Genomic DNA, 17,828 nt, shown 5'->3' on the forward strand with positions numbered 1-17,828 from the left:
CACACAGTCGCACAGTGCCATGCACACATTGTCACACACCTAGTCATGTACACATTGTCACACAGTACCATGCACACATTTTCACACACACAGTAACATACATTGTCACACAATGACATACACACATTTGACACACACATTGTCACACAGTGCCATGCACAATGCAGTAGAATCTAGCATTTGTGATGTGAGAAACATAACGCTTGTGTGAAACACTTGACAAAACATGCCATAAAACATGTTGAGATCTGTGCATATCCTAAAAGGGCTAATTTAGTAAAAAAATAAATGCATAAAAAAAGTTTAAAAACTGTTGGCAAGTATTTTAAAATATTTTTTCCAAAAATAAGCAAAAATACTTAGTCATGCTGTCTGGAGCACTGTGCTCCACCCCCCCTTATCAGTGTTTAGACACAGACATTGTATTTCAACTACTTATATGCTCCTAGGCAGCTCCAGCAGAAAATCACTGTGCACTTTTGCATTCTGCCAAAGCAACAATAGATATAGATACAGCCATAGAAGGAAATGTGTGGGGGGAGTTAGAACTGTACAATTCAGAAACTTAAAAAAAAGGGTTAATGGCGAGGCACTGCAGCATAAATTTGCAGGTAAAGTAATTAAAGTAAATATTATATTTTGTCTCTATCCCAACTTGTTTTATGTCCCTTTACTCTACAAAAATGTCATGTATTTAGTAGTATGTTTGTGTAATGCACCATTTAAACCTTCAGTGCTATACAGAGGGGGCAATAGACAGGGACAGAAGGATTACATGACTCTTAAAGTGAATGTAAATTTTGATGCTAAAGTGCCCGGTTTTTAAACATTCGATTAAAAACAGGGGCACTTTAATTCATCAAAATTTACATTTCACTCCTGTTGTGAAAAAAAACTTACCTTTTAAACTTGACAGCAGCTCCAGCTTCCTCCAGTCATCGCAAGCCATTTTTGATGTCAGAAATGATGGATAGGTCATCCTCCAATCACGGCTTCCCCCCTGGGGGAATCAGTGTCTGATTCAACGCCGTGATTGGAGGAAGCCGGATTCCTCATTTTAGACCCAGGAAGAGACTTTGCAACGGGTGGAGGAAGCTGGAGCTGCTGTGAAGAGTAAAAGGTAAGTTGGTTTTTTTTTACAACACGAGTGAAATGTAAATTTTGAAGAATTAAAGTGCCCCTGTTTTTAATCAAATTTTTAAAAAACGGGCACTTTAGCATCAAAATTTACATTGACTTTAACTTATAGAGTTTACAACTTAAAGGGACAGTCTACGTGTAAATTGTTATTGTTTAAAAAGATAGATAATCCCTTTATTACCCACACCCTGTTATAATAATATACTTTTTACTTTTAGTAAATTTATATAACTGTGTTGGTTATGCAAAACTGAGGAATGGGTAATAAAGGGATTATCTATCTTTTTAAACAATAACAATTCTGGAGTAGACTGTCCCATTAAATTCCAAGATGGCGGCGCCCAGTGTGAAGATGCAGAGCTTCACTAAACAGCACTCGTAAAGGGTTAAAATAAGACAACGTCTTTGAAGGGAGCTTCAGTCACAAAAAGAAAACTAATAAAATGGTGAGTAGTAACTGTGCTACTGTAGTTTTAACCAGCAGTCCTTTAACCCTTCCTCTAATAGGGAAGTCCATCCTTAAGATGCAAATAGCCCTGTTCCTCAAAACCACATAAAAGCCTCTGTGCTATACTGAGGGTCCGATGATCTACAGCTGTCTGGGATGGTGAGATTCTATAAGATGCTGCCAGTACTTCTATTTCCCTGGTGGAATTATCTAAATCTCTCTGGGCAGGTGAGATTCTATAAGATGCTGCCAGTACTTCTATTTCCCTGTTGGAATTATCTAAAGGTCTCTGGGCAGGTGAGATTCTATAAGATGCTGCCAGTACTTCTATTTCCCTGGTGGAATTATCTAAAGCTCTCTGGGCTGGTGAGTCTCTATAAGATTCTGCCAGTACTTCTATTTCCCTGGTGGAATTATCTAAAACTCTCTGGGCAGGTGAGATTCTATAAGATGCTGCCAGTACTTCTATTTCCCTGGTGGAATTATCTAAAACTCTCTGGGCAGGTGAGATTCTATAAGATGCTGCCAGTACTTCTATTTCCCTGGTGGAATTATCTAAAACTCTCTGGGCAGGTGAGATTCTATAAGATGCTGCCAGTACTTCTATTTCCCTGGTGGAATTATCTAAATCTCTCTGGGCAGGTGAGATTCTATAAGAATGTGCCAGTACTTCTATTTCCCTGGTGGGATTATCTAAAGCTCTCTGGGCTGGTGAGATTCTATAAGATGCTGCCAGTCATTCTGTTTCCCTGGTGGAATTATCTAAAGCTCTCTGGGCTGATGAGATTCTATAAGATGCTGTCAGTGCTTCTATTTCCCTGGTAAAATGATCTAAAGCTCTCTGGGCAGGTGAGATTCTATAAGATGCTGCTAGTCCTTCTATTTCCCTGGTGGAATTATCTAAAGGTCTCTGGGCTGGTGAGATTCTATAAGATGCTGCCAGTACTTCTATTTCCCTGGTGGAATGATCTAAAGCTCTCTGGGCTGGTGAGATTCTATAAGATGCTGCTAGTCCTTCTATTTCCCTGGTGGAATTATCTAAAGCTCTCTGGTCTGGTGAGACTCTATAAGATGCTACCAGTACTTCCATTTCCTTGGTGGAATTATCTAAAGCTCTCTGGTCTGATGAGATTCTATAAGATGCTGCTAGTCCTTCTATTTCCCTGGTGGAATTATCTAAAGCTCTCTGGTCTGATGAGATTCTATAAGATGCTGCTAGTCCTTCTATTTCCCTGGTGGAATTATCTAAAGCTCTCTGGGCAGGTGAGATTCTATAAGATTCTGCCAGTACTTCAATTTCCCTGGTGGAATTATCTAAAACACTCTGGGCAGGTGAGATTCTATAAGATGCTGCCAGTACTTCTATTTCCCTGGTGGAATTATCTAAAACTCTCTGGGCAGGTGAGATTCTATAAGATGCTGCCAGTACTTCTATTTCCCTGGTGGAATTATCTAAAGCTCTCTGGGCTGGTAAGATTCTATAAGATGCTGCCAGTACTTCTATTTCCCTGGTGGAATTATCTAAAACACTCTGGGCAGGTGAGATTCTATAAGATGCTGCCAGTACTTCTGTTTCCCTGGTGGAATTATCTAAAGCTGTATGGGCTGGTGAGATTCTATAAGATGCTGCCAGTACTTCTATTTCCCTGGTGGAATTATCTAAAGCTCTCTGGGCAGGTTAGATTCTATAAGATGCTGCCAGTACTTCTGTTTCCCTGGTGGAATTATCTAAAGCTCTCTGGGCCGGTGATATTCTATAAGATTCTGCCAGTACTTCTATTTCCCTGGTGGAATTATCTAAAGCTGTCTGGGCAGGTGAGATTCTATAAGATGCTGCCAGTACTTCTATTTCCCTGGTGGAATTATCTAAAACTCTCTGGGCAGGTGAGATTCTATAAGATGCTGCCAGTACTTCTATTTCCCTGGTGGAATTATCTAAAACACTCTGGGCAGGTGAGATTCTATAAGATGCTGCCAGTACTTCTATTTCCCTGGTGGAATTATCTAAAGCTCGCTGGACTGGTGAGATTCTATAAGAATGCTACCAGTAATTCTGTTTCCCTGGTGGAATTATCTAAAGCTGTATGGGCTGGTGAGATTCTATAAGATGCTGCCAGTACTTCTAATTCCCTGGTGGAATTATCTAAAGCTCTCTGGTCTGGTGAGATTCTATAAGAATGCTGCCAGTACTTCTAATTCCCTGGTGGAATTATCTAAAGCTCCCTGGGCTGGTGAGATTCTATAAGATGCTGCCAGTACTTCTATTTCCCTGGTGGAATTATCTAAAGCTCTCTGGGCTGGTGAGATTCTATAAGATGCTGCCAGTACTTCTATTTCCCTGGTGGAATTATCTAAATCTCTCTGGGCTGGTGAGATTCTATAACAGCCCTTCTTAAACTTTTTCCACTCGTGACCCCATTTCACGCAAGAAATTTTTACATGACCCCGGGTATATAAAATAGGTATACAAATGGATAGCGTGGTGGAGTGGATTAAAGCTAGGGCGTGTATCAACCATCAGCATCCCCATTGACCCCCATAAACACCTCTGTAAACTACATATGCCCCATAAGCACCCCCTGTAACCCCCATCAGCACCCCCTCTCTAACCTACATAAACCCCATCAGCATCCCCAGTAACCCCCATAAGCACCTTCTCTGTAAACTACATAAGCCCCATAAGCACCCCCTGTAACCCCCATCAGCACCCCCTCTCTAACCTACATAAACCCCATCAGCATCCCCAGTAAACCCCCATAAGCCCCTTCTCTGTAAACTACATAAGCCCCATAAGCATCCCCTGTAACCCCTATAAGCAAACACTGTTAAGTTAAATCCAGTGGAAGCAGAAGGGGGCAAGGGGCGTAATAAGTAGTGGAAAGGAGACGCTGGAGTTACTGCTGTCTTGCTTCTTTGCATGAGATGGGCTTCAGAATCAATATATATATATGTATGTGTTTACAAGGCACGCAGCGTATGTTCTTTTTATTCCGGTCCTCATGATTCCTTCCAAGCGTCAGTCCAGGAGCAGTTGCCTCACCGGCAGCTGGAGAAAACATATCCACTTGTTAAGCATCAAGGAAGGCTGTGTCTAATTTGAGAGTTAATTAACCATTATTTTTGATCAGTGAACTGATGTTTATTTGTTAAGTTGGATCCATTGGAAGCAGAAGAGGGGCAAAGAGCGTAATAAGTAGTGGAGAGGAGACGCCGGAGTTACTGTTAAGCAACTCCGTTGTCTCCTCTCCACTACTTATTACGCTCTTTGCCCCTCTTCTGCTTCCACTGGATCCAACTTAACAAATAAACATCAGTTCACTGATCAAAAATAACGGTTAATTAACTCTCAAATTAGACACAGCCTTCCTTGATGCTTCAGTGGATATGTTTTCTCCAGCTGCCGGTGAGGCAACTGCTCCTGGACTGAGGCTTGTAATTGTAAGGACCAGAACCGACACTATATGGTGTACTGACTCCAACAACCCCCTCCCTCTTTCCATGCACTTACATTCTTGTAACCAGTCAGGAGCTCCACTCTTCCCTCTGCTGCCTGCCTCTCCAAGCACCAAATGCCATGGAACTACTGCTGTGTCTGTATGAACTGTGTTACAGGCTCGGGAGGAAGTAGTTTTTTTTTTTCCCGCGCCTGTACACACACTGTAGTGAGAGAGGGAACTGCTTTGCGCAACATTTCAATTTAAAAAAAAATAATAAAGAAATAAAGATTTTTATTTTTTTATGTGCTCTCCACTGCTCCCGCGACCCCCACAGTTTAAGAAGGGCTGTTCTATAAGATGCTGCCAGTACTTCTATTTCCCTGGTGGAATTATCTAAATCTCTCTGGTCTGGTGAGATTCTATAAGATGCTCCGAGTACTTCTATTTAAGAATTAGATATGGTGTTCAGAGCGCCTAAATTGAGAAGGCTAAATTGACTATGATATGCTATAATTCAAAGAGAGCATTCATAAGTAGCTTGAATTAGATGCTTCAAGAGATCCTACATAAGTTACTTCAATTAGATGCTTAAAGTAGAATATGATTCAATTTAATACAACAATTAAAATAAAATTAAAATAAGCATGGATCCATGTGTCTATAGAATATAAGACAAAAATTCAATAAAACATAAAATTATATAATCAGTGTGGCATAATATTAATATTGTATTTCTATCTGACTTAAGGCGACAAGCCTATCTGACTGGGGGTACCGGTCCTAAAGACTTCTAATAAGATGTGAAATGGAGTTCCGGAGGAGGAGCCTGTGCATGAGGCTGAGTTGCACAAGCTCTGTTCACTGCTCCCTGCAGACAATCCATTGGCGGTAGATTACGTGCCAGGATTCCCAGCAGCTGAGGGAAGACGCTGCAACCGGCTTGGTTATCGCCTGGAGGGACTCCCACAGCGCTATTACAACTTGTGCTACAATTTAACACACAGCGTGTTGGACCCCACGAAGGACATTCTGTGGAGAGGTCACACAAAAAGATAAGATCTATAGCGGCAGTCCCCCCCTCCCACCGGTGCTGCGTGAGGGGGGTAGATAGCCCGAAGACACCAGAAAATCCTTAGACGGTAGAACATCAGCACCTTCCCCCCCCCCCTCCCACCGTTGTTGCGTTTGGGGGGCAGACAATCTTGGTAAAAGGGTATAACAAACTCCTCTAAAATACATCCTCTCCTCGCCTGTTCTAAAACACCCGCCTCCCCGGCGGTTCAGGAGACAGAACACCGGGACTTCAGTCTTACCATTTGCCGCATCAATACCTGATCCAGGTCCTGTCAGTCTGCACACAGCGGAGGTTAAGGTCAAGCAGCTCCTGGGTGTTACAAGCAGGAAGGCAACGGCTGGCCGAGTTGGGACGGTACTATACCACCCCTGAGAGGATCATTAACCATCAAACCCGCGCAAGGCTTAAGGTAAAAGGGGAAAGTCTAAGAGAGTGTATAAAGGGTTGAGGAGAGGAGGAAGACGGAGGAAAAGGAACAAGAAGGGGAAAAGAGAGAGAGAAAAAAAAGTGACTTTGGTGGGTTCATCAAGGAACTTTGTTTTAAGCCTGATATAGGGGTTCTCTTGCTGATCCTTTTTAGAGCCTCGATGCCTTTACCCCATAGAGGGGTTTGTAAGACCCCCCCCCCCCCCCTGTGTCTACATAATTTAAAAGCTGGATAACGGGTTAATCTTGGAGCTCAGCATAGAATAGCTGATAAAAAGCTTCTTAGCAGAAAAAGGGGTTTAAAAGAGACACTTTCCAAAACTTTTTGGTGGCACAGGAGATTGGAAACAAAATTTCTCACTGCGATTAACTTTTAACTTATTACTCCCTCACTTAAAAAGGCGTTACATGGGGGATGCTTCCGGGCGGCGGCCATGATGGCTGCTTATTTCAGGGGCTGAAGAGCTAGACTGATATATCCATTGCATATCATCTGACTACGGCACCATCCAGGGTCGAAAGTGTTATATACCTAAACTATAGATCCTACTGAACAGTTTGACCTAAATAGTGGAGCCAGCTTCTTCCTTGTTATACTGGAACGGTGAGGTACGCAGTGGCGGCCTAGAATAAGGCCCGACCATCACCTAACCCCCCCCCCCCCGGTGATCCGGGTACAACAGCTTGCTAAGCTGTCCTTCTATATACTCTATGCTATGGCACTATCTGTGGGAAGTCATAACTGAAATCACTGGAGCAGCTACAGTCTTAAATATACAAGTCTTGGCACCTACGTATAACTAATTGGGAAGCTGTGAATATTAGCTTGACTGTGGACCGCCATGGAACCAATGACGGCTATTATTGATGCATGGGGAATGGAGATGCAGTCTCTCATTCAGAGGCACTTTGAGGAATTGGAACAAGATCTCCAGAGGATCTTACAATTGCCGATCTCCCCAGGGTCCCCGCAGGGAACTGAGTTGTTAAACGTGCCTGACACGGATAATGGATCGCTGGCTGGCGCGGTCCCTGGGGCCTACTCAAAACAAACATGACATTGGCAGCAACACAAGAGGACTGTTCCCTGACCTGTCTGAATACACTTGTGACTGCACCGCTCCTACCGGAGTCACTCACTGATCATTGGCTGGCTGTACACGAAAAGCGTAGCTTGCGAGCGGGTAGGCGATGTTGGATAGCCAGGACTATTGAGGAAATACCGGTCTTGCCCCTCTCGTGGGAACTGAAGATGGAGAGCAACCTGTGCATTGGGGGTCTTCTGTCTCCCAGGACCGGTCTGAGGACACGGATTGTCAGTAATTATGAAAAAGCAAAGACTCTAGAGCGGACACTTGAGCAAATGGAGCCTATAGTCTTCAAATACTGTCAACTCAAAGCTTATCATGATGTGGTGAGACACGCTACAGCAGAGCTTAACATGTTGGGAGTAAGTGTATGTGCCGATGGTCAGATCATCTTTGATACGATGCTGGTTTGTGTGCTCTTAACAAAGGGTCACATCTGACCATTTCTTCTATCTATACAGGACCCAGCAGGCATAGGTTAAGCTGGAATCGGATAAATAGTTACGGCAATACGCGGATGTCAGCAGAATAAGCGGTACAGAAACATTCTGAAAACTGGCATGAATGGATATAAGACTCTACTACCCACTATACCTTTTACTGTCACGTTTATATCATGCTCTTTAAGGACAATCCAGTTACTTTTAATTGCTTCCAGGCTAGAAAAATGTCTGCCCTAATGACGGTGACTGAGCCTGATATTTGGCAGCCTAGGATATTACCTGTTATGTGGGCTATTTTTCTGCTTAGACATAATAGTGTATATGATATGTGCCTGTCTTTATACTGATTTCATTTGTCTCCATTACCATGCCACCAGGTTATTATATCTCACACCTATTGCGGTCCAAAACCCAGATAAGTTATATATATGATTTTATGCTCACTTGGTATTAGTGTAAGAGAAGACCTGACCGATGCATTTCTTATGCTCCCTTTTCCCCTCTTTCTAGACATGCATACTATTATAACTAGAACTTCTTATATTTGTGGCCACCTACTATTTATTTGCAGAGTTATTTTATTTTATTTTCCCCTGCAACTTATACTAGAACATGGGGGAATGTATTGCCCTATTCTAACTATGTTTAAGTTATCAAAATTGAGACAGACCCAGTATACTTGCTAGGCTGCAGAGACTCCCCTTATTAATACCTCCTGGCTGTGCTGTCAGCGGCCGAGACAGCATGGTACATTTTATTGCCTATACTAGGGATCTTTGTTAGCAAATGTTATCTGTGAACTGGTAACTTGTTCTAATTTAGATATTTAGGGTTCCTGTAACATTAAAATAGATAGTAAATTTAATAAACTAGAGGTGTGAGAAGCTTATACCATGTGCTTCTAAAGTCCCACTAGTGGATATTAGGAAGCCAGCTGATAATGAGCATATTGATATGATAGGCTCATGCCCTAGGTTTGAAGACTACATATATATAAGACCAGTACTTATTCCCAGTTATTACGCCCATAATCTGTCCTACAAGTCTGATATGAGTCATACTAGTCTATATGTTCTATGAGTTTCCAGAAATCCATGATGTGAGTTAGGAGACCATGCTCTCTATTACAATGTCATTTATTGTTTTCATTGCTCTAAGTTATCATAAGTTTACATTGTGCACAACATTTCTTATTTATGTAAGAGGTTGCCCATTTTATATATACCTTATAAGTTAGAAGTATATGTTTTTCTCATAATTGATGTTTCACTAGCATATTAAAGGTCCAAAAGTGGCCTTATATTAATGTAACACTCCTGCTGCTCTTTATACTACATATGTTAGAGGTCCAAGAGTGGCCTCATTTATGTTATGGAGATAGAAAACTGAGGATTTAAATTGGTTACTTTTTTATTTCATCATACAGGTAGTATCTTTGCAGCAGGCTGTATTATTGTATCTCACTTTATTTTGCATTTTCTATCTAGTTTTTCATGCTCTTATTGTGAAATATGTAATTGTGGATACTGTAACCCGATTCCGCGCCTGTAAACCTTTTCTTTTTCCTCAATAAAAAGAGTTAAAAAAAAAAAAAAGGCGTTACATAATTGCATATATGTTTTAGAAGGCATATTTATTCTCCGGAGCTGTGTACTCTCTTTTTCTTCTCAGCTTACTCTATATGGTTCTCGTCATGATCTTAATCTCCTTTTAGGCCGTTATATGGAAAGGGATTAAATAAACTGTACTTAAATGGACATGCCACCCACATTTTTTCTTTTATGATTTAGAAAGAGAATGCAATTTTAAACATCTTTCTAATTTACTTATATTATCTAATTTGTTTTATTCTCTTGATATTCTTTGATGAAAAGCATATCTAGATATGCTCACTAGCTGCTGATTGGTTGCAGCACATAGAAGCATCATGTGATTGGCTCACCATGTGCATTGCTTTTTCTTCAAATAAGGATACTTAAAAAATGAAGCAAAATAAATTATGGAAGTAAATTGTAATGTTGTTTAAATTTCTATTCTCTATCTGAATCATGAAAGAAAGATTTTGGGTTTAGTGGCCCTTTAAGTTTGCATTCAATGTTCAGGTATTTATTCTTGGTGTGTAAACGCAAGAAGATTTTTTTTCTCTTTTTCCAATAGTCATATAGAAATTAGGGTCATAGAAAATCAGGGTGAACTTACTGGTCTCCTTTGTTCTGCAATCACCCTGAATTTTAAAGAGGAAAAAGAAAGGAAGGAAAAGGAAGAAAGGGGCGAAGAGAAATAAGACAGAGGGGCAAAGAAAAGGAAAGTGGGTATACTTGACTTTATAATTTTAGGCTTTGTATAAAGTTGATTAGATAATTTGGTTTATTCCTGGCTAGAATTTTACTGACCTTCTTGGATGTAACACCCTGATTCATAAAGGGGGACTGTAGGTATCCTAGTTTATTCCTTTTCTAAGGTATTCTGTTTAGCTGAGCCATATACTTATGACTAAATTAACCCATGAAGACAGATTAGAATTTTTTTTTTTTGTAAAATAACTAAGGGATAACTAGGCTCCTGTTAGTTCAAGGTTGAACTGAATTGTGATTCTTGAAAGGATACACATAGTTTAAATCATTAAAAAACTTAGCTCCTTTTTAGATTAAAGCACGGTAGGTTGATATGATTTAGGAAGCACTAGACCAAGCAGCTATAGATATACTCAACAACATAGTAGTTGTATAAAACATTATTCTGAGCTCCCCAACTTGTAAAGTTGGATAGAAATAACTGTGGTGGTCTTGCACTAATAATTTAAGTTCTTCACGGCAGGCCTTAATTGGCGAAGAGACAATCTCTTCCCCTGTGGGACTGAGAATCCTTGGTCTTAACACTGTCTTATAACAAACCTTGATTAGGCACTTTTTCATTTGAGTTTTTTACTTTTATACTCCCCTTCCTCACCGCCACACCCCACCCCACTTTCCCCACCCCCCTTCCTCACTTGCATACCCCACCTCACTCCCCCACCCCCCATCTTTTTTTTTTTTCTCACTCATAAATTAAGCACTAGATAATTCTCCCATGGGGGGGGGGTTTCTTTCTCTGTGTCGCACGATTTTTCTTTCACTTATATGTCACGTCACTTATGGATAAATTTCTAAATTCACCAATTCACTTTAAAAACTCCTCACCAACCATGGCTTCCAGACCCAGGGACAAAAGGAATAAAATCACAGCTGAAACTACGGTTGAACTGCATTCTGAACCTGGCTCTGCTGCAAGGCCGAAGGATGCTATCAACTCACAAACAATCGTGAATGACATTATAGAAGCCTTGAACACTAAATTCGAGTCTCTTAGAGCGGAAATAAAGCAAGATCTACACACACTCTCTATGGAGGTTAAGCAGTTTTCAACTGGGATCCAAGAGGTCGAGCAAAGAGTATCTGACCTTGAGGATCACTCAGCTACACAGGATACCAAATTACAGGCACACTCTTTAACCCTGAGAGATTTACAGAATAAGATCGAGGACTTAGAAAATCGGTCTAGAAGAAATAATGTTAGAATAATTGGGGTTCCTGAAACTTTGCACTATACAGACTTACTGAAATTTGCAGCTGAGACTCTTCCTCAACTTTTCAATATCCCTCAAGAATTTCTGCCCTTAGCTGTAGAGAGGGCTCACAGATTGGGGAGATCCCCCCCATCAGTTGGTGATAAACTGAGGTCTAGACCCATAATAGTGAGATACCTGAATTTTCAGGACAAGGTCAGGGTCATGCAATCATCTCGCAAAAATGCACCCCTTGCATTAGAAGGGAATAAAGTCCTGGTGTTCCAGGACTTTGCATATGAAACCTCTCTGAAAAGAAGGGAGCTCTCCCCAATATGTGGCAGGATGATTAAAGAAGGGTTTTTTGCCACGGTTGTTTACCCAGCCAGGCTTAAGGTAGAAGTCCAGGGTCATGTATATTTCTTTGACGCTACCCCAGAGGAAGAAAAATTTTATGCTGAAAAATTTGTTAAGTAATATGAACTAAGTTGTTAAAATTCATGACATAATGGGTTTAATGTGGCTGATGTTGCCGCCATTGTATAGAACAGTGATTTGCAACCTTTTTTTTGCCATGGCACACTTTTTTACATTAAAAAATCCTGTGGCACACCACCATCCCAAAATGTTACAAAATCACAAATTGTAGCCTAATACAGGAGATATATATATATGTATATATATATATATATATATATATATATATATATATATATATATATATCCATACACACACACACACTGTACTGTGCTGTCATGCCATGCCTCCTACAAACTATACATGACATATTGACATTCATTCACAAACAATCGTAATGATTGTCTGTGAATGAATGTCAATGTCATGGTTGTAAATGATGCCTGATGAGCCTGTCACATACCTCCCAATATTTCAAAATTTGAAAGAGGGACACCCCCGCACTGTTGTCAGCCGCGGCACACCTGAGGATCTCTCACGGCACACTAGTGTGCCACGGCACACTGGTTGAAAAACACTGATATAGAAGATATGCATATTTGGTGTTTTCTCTTTTCTTTATTTTTTCCTTCCAGGCCTTACCGTTGAATAGGGGCTATGGGGCAGGGACAGAGGTGCGAGGGAAATTTCCCCCCCCCCCTTTTTTTTTTTCTCTACCTTCCCTCCCCCCCCCCCCTTTTTTTTTCTCTCTCCTCTTTCCTTCCTGGTACTTCTATCTAAACAAGATTAAATGATGACTAAAATAAAAAAATTGATTTTTTTCCTCTTGGAATGTTGGAGGGATTTCAACTCCAATAAAGCGCAAGTTGATAATCTCTCATCTGAGGAAGCTCAATTCAGACATCACATTTATTCAGGAGACACATTTAAACGCAGAAGAATCCTTAAAGTTGAAATTCTCCTGGGTAAATGAGGTGTTTTTTACACCAAGTATAGGCAGGAAAAGAGGGGTAGCTATCCTATTAGGGAAGAAGAATTCATATGAAGTCTTATCAGAATATATTGATCCAGAAAGCAGAATTCTGATTTTAAAAATTAGATTAGCTAATTCAATTTTTACGCCCTGCAACCTATACGCCCATAATAATTTTGAGAGAAGTTTCTGGGAATTTCTTCAACTTAAAATTTTACAATTAGGTGAAGGAAACATAATTGTAGCTGGGGACTTCAACATGGTTCCACAGACTCCTCTTGACAGGCTTAGGCAAACACCCAATAGTGGCATGGCCAAGAGAGATAAATTAGAAGGCAAAATGTTTAAAATCTTGTTCAAGAATCTGGCCCTTAATGGCATCTGGAGGATTCAGAACCCAGTTCAAAGAGAGTTCACATGTAAAGCTAAAAGTGTAAGGTCTCTTTCCAGAATTGATCTATTCCTAGTTGGTGAGAACTTATTAAAAATTGGGGCCACAACAAAAATATTGCAAGTCACTATTTCAGACCATGCCCCAATAGTACTAAAGATCCCATTAAATGATAAAAAATACACTTCATGTCGATTTTTTTTCCCTAAATTTCTAATGAAAAATCTAAGATTTAAGGATTGGTTGACAGCTAAAATGACTGAATTTTTCACTTTAAATGCTGGCACTGTTAATGACCCAAGTACACTCTGGGAAGCAGGTAAGGCGGTAATGAGGGGGGCCATTATTGCATATATGGCTGATTTTAACCGAATGGGCAGCTCTGAGAGAAAGTGAAGTATTGAGATCACTTACTAATAGATATAATAAATATCTAACTCAACCAACATCTGTAAATTGGAGGAGATACGCCTCAGCTAAGAGAGAGAGAGATACTTTTTAATGCATGCCTCAGTCCAAGCTGATTTTAAAACTAGAGCTAAATTTTACAGACACGGGGATAAGGCAGGGAAATTGCTCGCAAATTTAGTTAAGAATGTACAAGGAAGTTCTTCTATTGATATGCTTTCGGAACAAGGAACCCTAGTTCAAAATCCAAGAGATATTATTGATGCTTTTTTTGTTTATTACAGGGATCTTTATTCCCATAAGAATTCAGATGAAGAAGCTGCAGAACTTTTTTGGAAAGGGCTCGATCACCCAGTTCTAAATGAAGAAGCATTATCCAAAATCAATGCTCCCATTTCCGAGCAAGAGATCACTCTCGCAATTAAAGAGTTGCGCCTGGACAAAGCCCCTGGCCCGGACTCTCTTCCCAACGAGTTCTACAAGATCCTTGCTCCAATTGTTACTCCTTATCTTAGAGATGTGTTCAATTATTTGTATATAAATAGCAAGCCTATTCCTTCGTCTTTTGCAGCATCCACTACATCATTAATTTTGAAACCAGGGAAAGGTCCAATTAAAAAAGAGTCTTATAGACCTATCACATTACTCAATTCCGATTATAAATTATTATCATCTATTTTAGCTAAAAGACTTAGTTATAGGCGATCTTGTTAATAAAGATCAGGCGGGCTTTCTATCTAGACGCAACTTAGCAGCTAAGGTTAGAGAATTATTTTTAGTTCTTAACTACTTTTATAACTCCCGTGAAGTTTCCTCCCAAGATCAACCAGATATAGCAATTATCGCGCTGGACGCAGAAAAAGCGTTTGATTCAGTTTTTCATCAGCATATTCTGAACTCTCTGTCTCAGTTCGGTTTCTAGGAGAATTTTATTTTTTTTATTACTAACCTCTGCAGAAAATCCTCAACTAAATTAACTATTAATAAACTTGAATCTAATTTAATTAATCTCCAGAGGGGCACAAGACAAGGGTGCCCATTGTCACCACTTTTATTTGACCTAGCGATTGAACCCTTAGCTCTTAAGATCAGACAGACACTACAGGGGATAAAAATTGGTACAGTGGAACAAAAAATCGCTTTATATGCTGACAATGTATTAATTTATATGTCCAATACATCAGTTAATATTCCAAGATTGATCTTGATTACTAATTCATTTGGAACCTTCACAGGTTATAAGCTCAATATCTCTAAGTCAGAGTTAATGTGGATTAGGAAAAATGAGGCGTCTCTTGCTGCGATACCTTTCAAGGAAGTTTTGACTCATTTTAAATATTTAGGAATCAACATTTCAACTAATCCACAAGATTGGTACAGCCTCAATATATCTCCTATCTTAGCTAGAATAAAAGAATATATGATTAGTTGGCAAAACTTCCCGATATCTCTTTCAGGGCGCATTGCTTTGTTCAAAATGGTTCTCCTCCCCAAAATTCTTTATCCCCTACAAAACATTCCGGTGATCTTGAAAGTCAAAGATTGGAAAAGCTTAAATAGGGCCCTTCATTATTTCATTTGGAAATGCAAAAGACCTCGAATTTCCTTAAATAAACTTTATCTTCCCAAAAGACACGGGGGAATGGCTCTCCCAGATCTTAGCAAATATAGCTTGGTCTTCCTCTCACGTATCGCAATAGACTGGATTTTGAATAAGGATTATTTTACTAATAATAATTTAGAGAGAAATATCATATTTCCTTATAACCCTACAGCTTTAATTCATTGCCCGGCCCACTTAATTCCAAAAAAGTGATATGTTTTCAATCAATATATATGGTAATACAAGCATGGAAAAAACTCGGACATAAGTTAGGCATTGATCTAACTATCCCAAAATTTCAAGGTCTATGTGGCAATCCAGAATTTCAAGAAGGTACCCAATCTCAAGTATTTCAGGTTTGGCAAGAGAAGGGTCTTTCTCTTTTGACTCAATTTATAGATCAAGGCACTTCATTGGTTAAAACCTTTGAGAAACTGAAGCAGGAATTTGATATAAGCAATAAAGATTTCTTTGCTTATCTCCAGGCCAGACACTACCTTTTATCACTTGTAGAGAAGTTTGGATGGTCTTGGACATGGGGGAAATTAGATAACTGGCCCATCTTAGCTAAAAATGATTTAACCTCTATTTCATATTGGTATGATTTGCTGATTAGTCAATCTCCAACAGATAACTCAAAAGTGGAATCTACTAGTGCCAGAACTAGACATTGAGGTAGATCAGGTAGAAAAATCTATAGCCATTATAGCCCAGACTACATTATCATCAAGTTGGAGAGAATCATATATTAAATTACTTTACAGAACTTATTACACTCCACTTAAAGGGTTTAAATGGCATAATCAAAAATTTAACACATGCCCTAAATGTGCATATCCGGCAGCTGACATAGTCCATATGATATGGTCATGTCCGCGGATTAGACAACTATGGCGAAAATTTGAATTCTGGCTGATTAAAGTATTAAAGTTACCCACTTCCTCTCTCTCTTTGGCAGAGCCTGTTTTTCTTATAGAACCCCCTACAATCCTTGATCATAAAAAGACTAGGAATATGGCAATTCTGGCAACAAGAAATTTGATTTTTGGGAAATGGAGAGAATCTTTGATACCTAGTATTCAAGAAATCAAAAATTACATGTAAAAGCAATGTATTATTGAACAGATGGACGTATCCTTAACCTCTGAAAGAGAGGTGAATTTATTTTTTAAAAAGTGGTCGCCCTTTATTAAGACTTTTCCCCCAGAGGAAGTGGAACAACTAATTTACCCCTTTAGATACTCAGAAATAGTTTTATTAGGTGCTTTTAAAACCTGTTGCCCCTTCCTTGTATCCCACCCCTCCCCCTTTTTTTTTCCTTTTCCTCCCCCCCCCCCTTTCCTTTTTTTTTTTTATTTCTCTCCCTTGCACCCCTCCCCCTGTCCTAGGGCCGATCTAGTTATGTTGTGCAGATATTAATTAGCCTGAAGGAACAAGTTGCATAAGAACTTAGATATATAATAGAAAATAAGAGGCTTGAACTATTTTGTTTTATTCTGACAAAAAGTTTACAGTGTAATGGTTTATTTTTGTTTTTGTTTATCCCTTGTTAATCACATTATTGTGATTGTCTTCTTTTTTGATGATTTTTATTTATGAGACTGTATCCTTGTAATAATTTGCCTCAATAAAAAAAAATAATAAGATGTGAAATGCGAATAAAAACAAATAAAAACAGCATTAACTTGACACCTAAGTAGCAGTGTGGTGTGGTGTGGCAGGGTGAGTCTTCTCACTACAAATGTTGAGTTAGTGAACAAAAAGATAGTTGGTGTAGTGCCCAAAAATAATAAATATTGGAAAAGTCTCAATCCTAGTGGAAAGTAGATATTAAAAAAAAAACACAGGTGTTGTGTACACAAAAGACAAGAATCAAAAAAACAAAAGTAAAAAATCAAGAGTCAATGGACCAGTGGTCTTTCAAATAATAAAAAGTGCAAATATGTATCAACGTGTATAAAATGTATATCAAACTTGTATTCCTGGTGACGAGAATCCGTGAGATGCCTCCAATGTTCCGGAAGTCTGTAGAAGTTCTTTAAAAGTTCCCTGGGATCTCCTGTGAAAAATGAAATACAATAGTGCAGGTTGTTTCTAAAATGTAAATATTAGAATTAGGCTTACCATTTTTTAGTCAACGTGTTTCGGCCTCTCTATACAGGCCTTTCTCAAGACTGAAAACTGTGTGTGACTGGTAGCCTTATATACTGATCTCTTAATGCCTTATTGCATCATTTGGGCGCCAACTGAAAACCAGAAGTGACGTTTAGTGTAGGGTAGTGGGTAGTGTTGCAAGTTTTACCAGTGGTAAAATTATACTGTTATAAATTAGCAGATTTAACTCAATTCCACTTAGCTAATTGTTTCCCATGTTTATTCCAAGTTTCTATTTCCCTGGTGGGATGATCTAAAACCACTTTTTACCATGAAAACA

Source organism: Bombina bombina, chromosome 11 (genome assembly GCF_027579735.1).
Source record: "Bombina bombina isolate aBomBom1 chromosome 11, aBomBom1.pri, whole genome shotgun sequence".
In the NCBI taxonomy this organism is placed as follows: domain Eukaryota; kingdom Metazoa; phylum Chordata; class Amphibia; order Anura; family Bombinatoridae; genus Bombina; species Bombina bombina.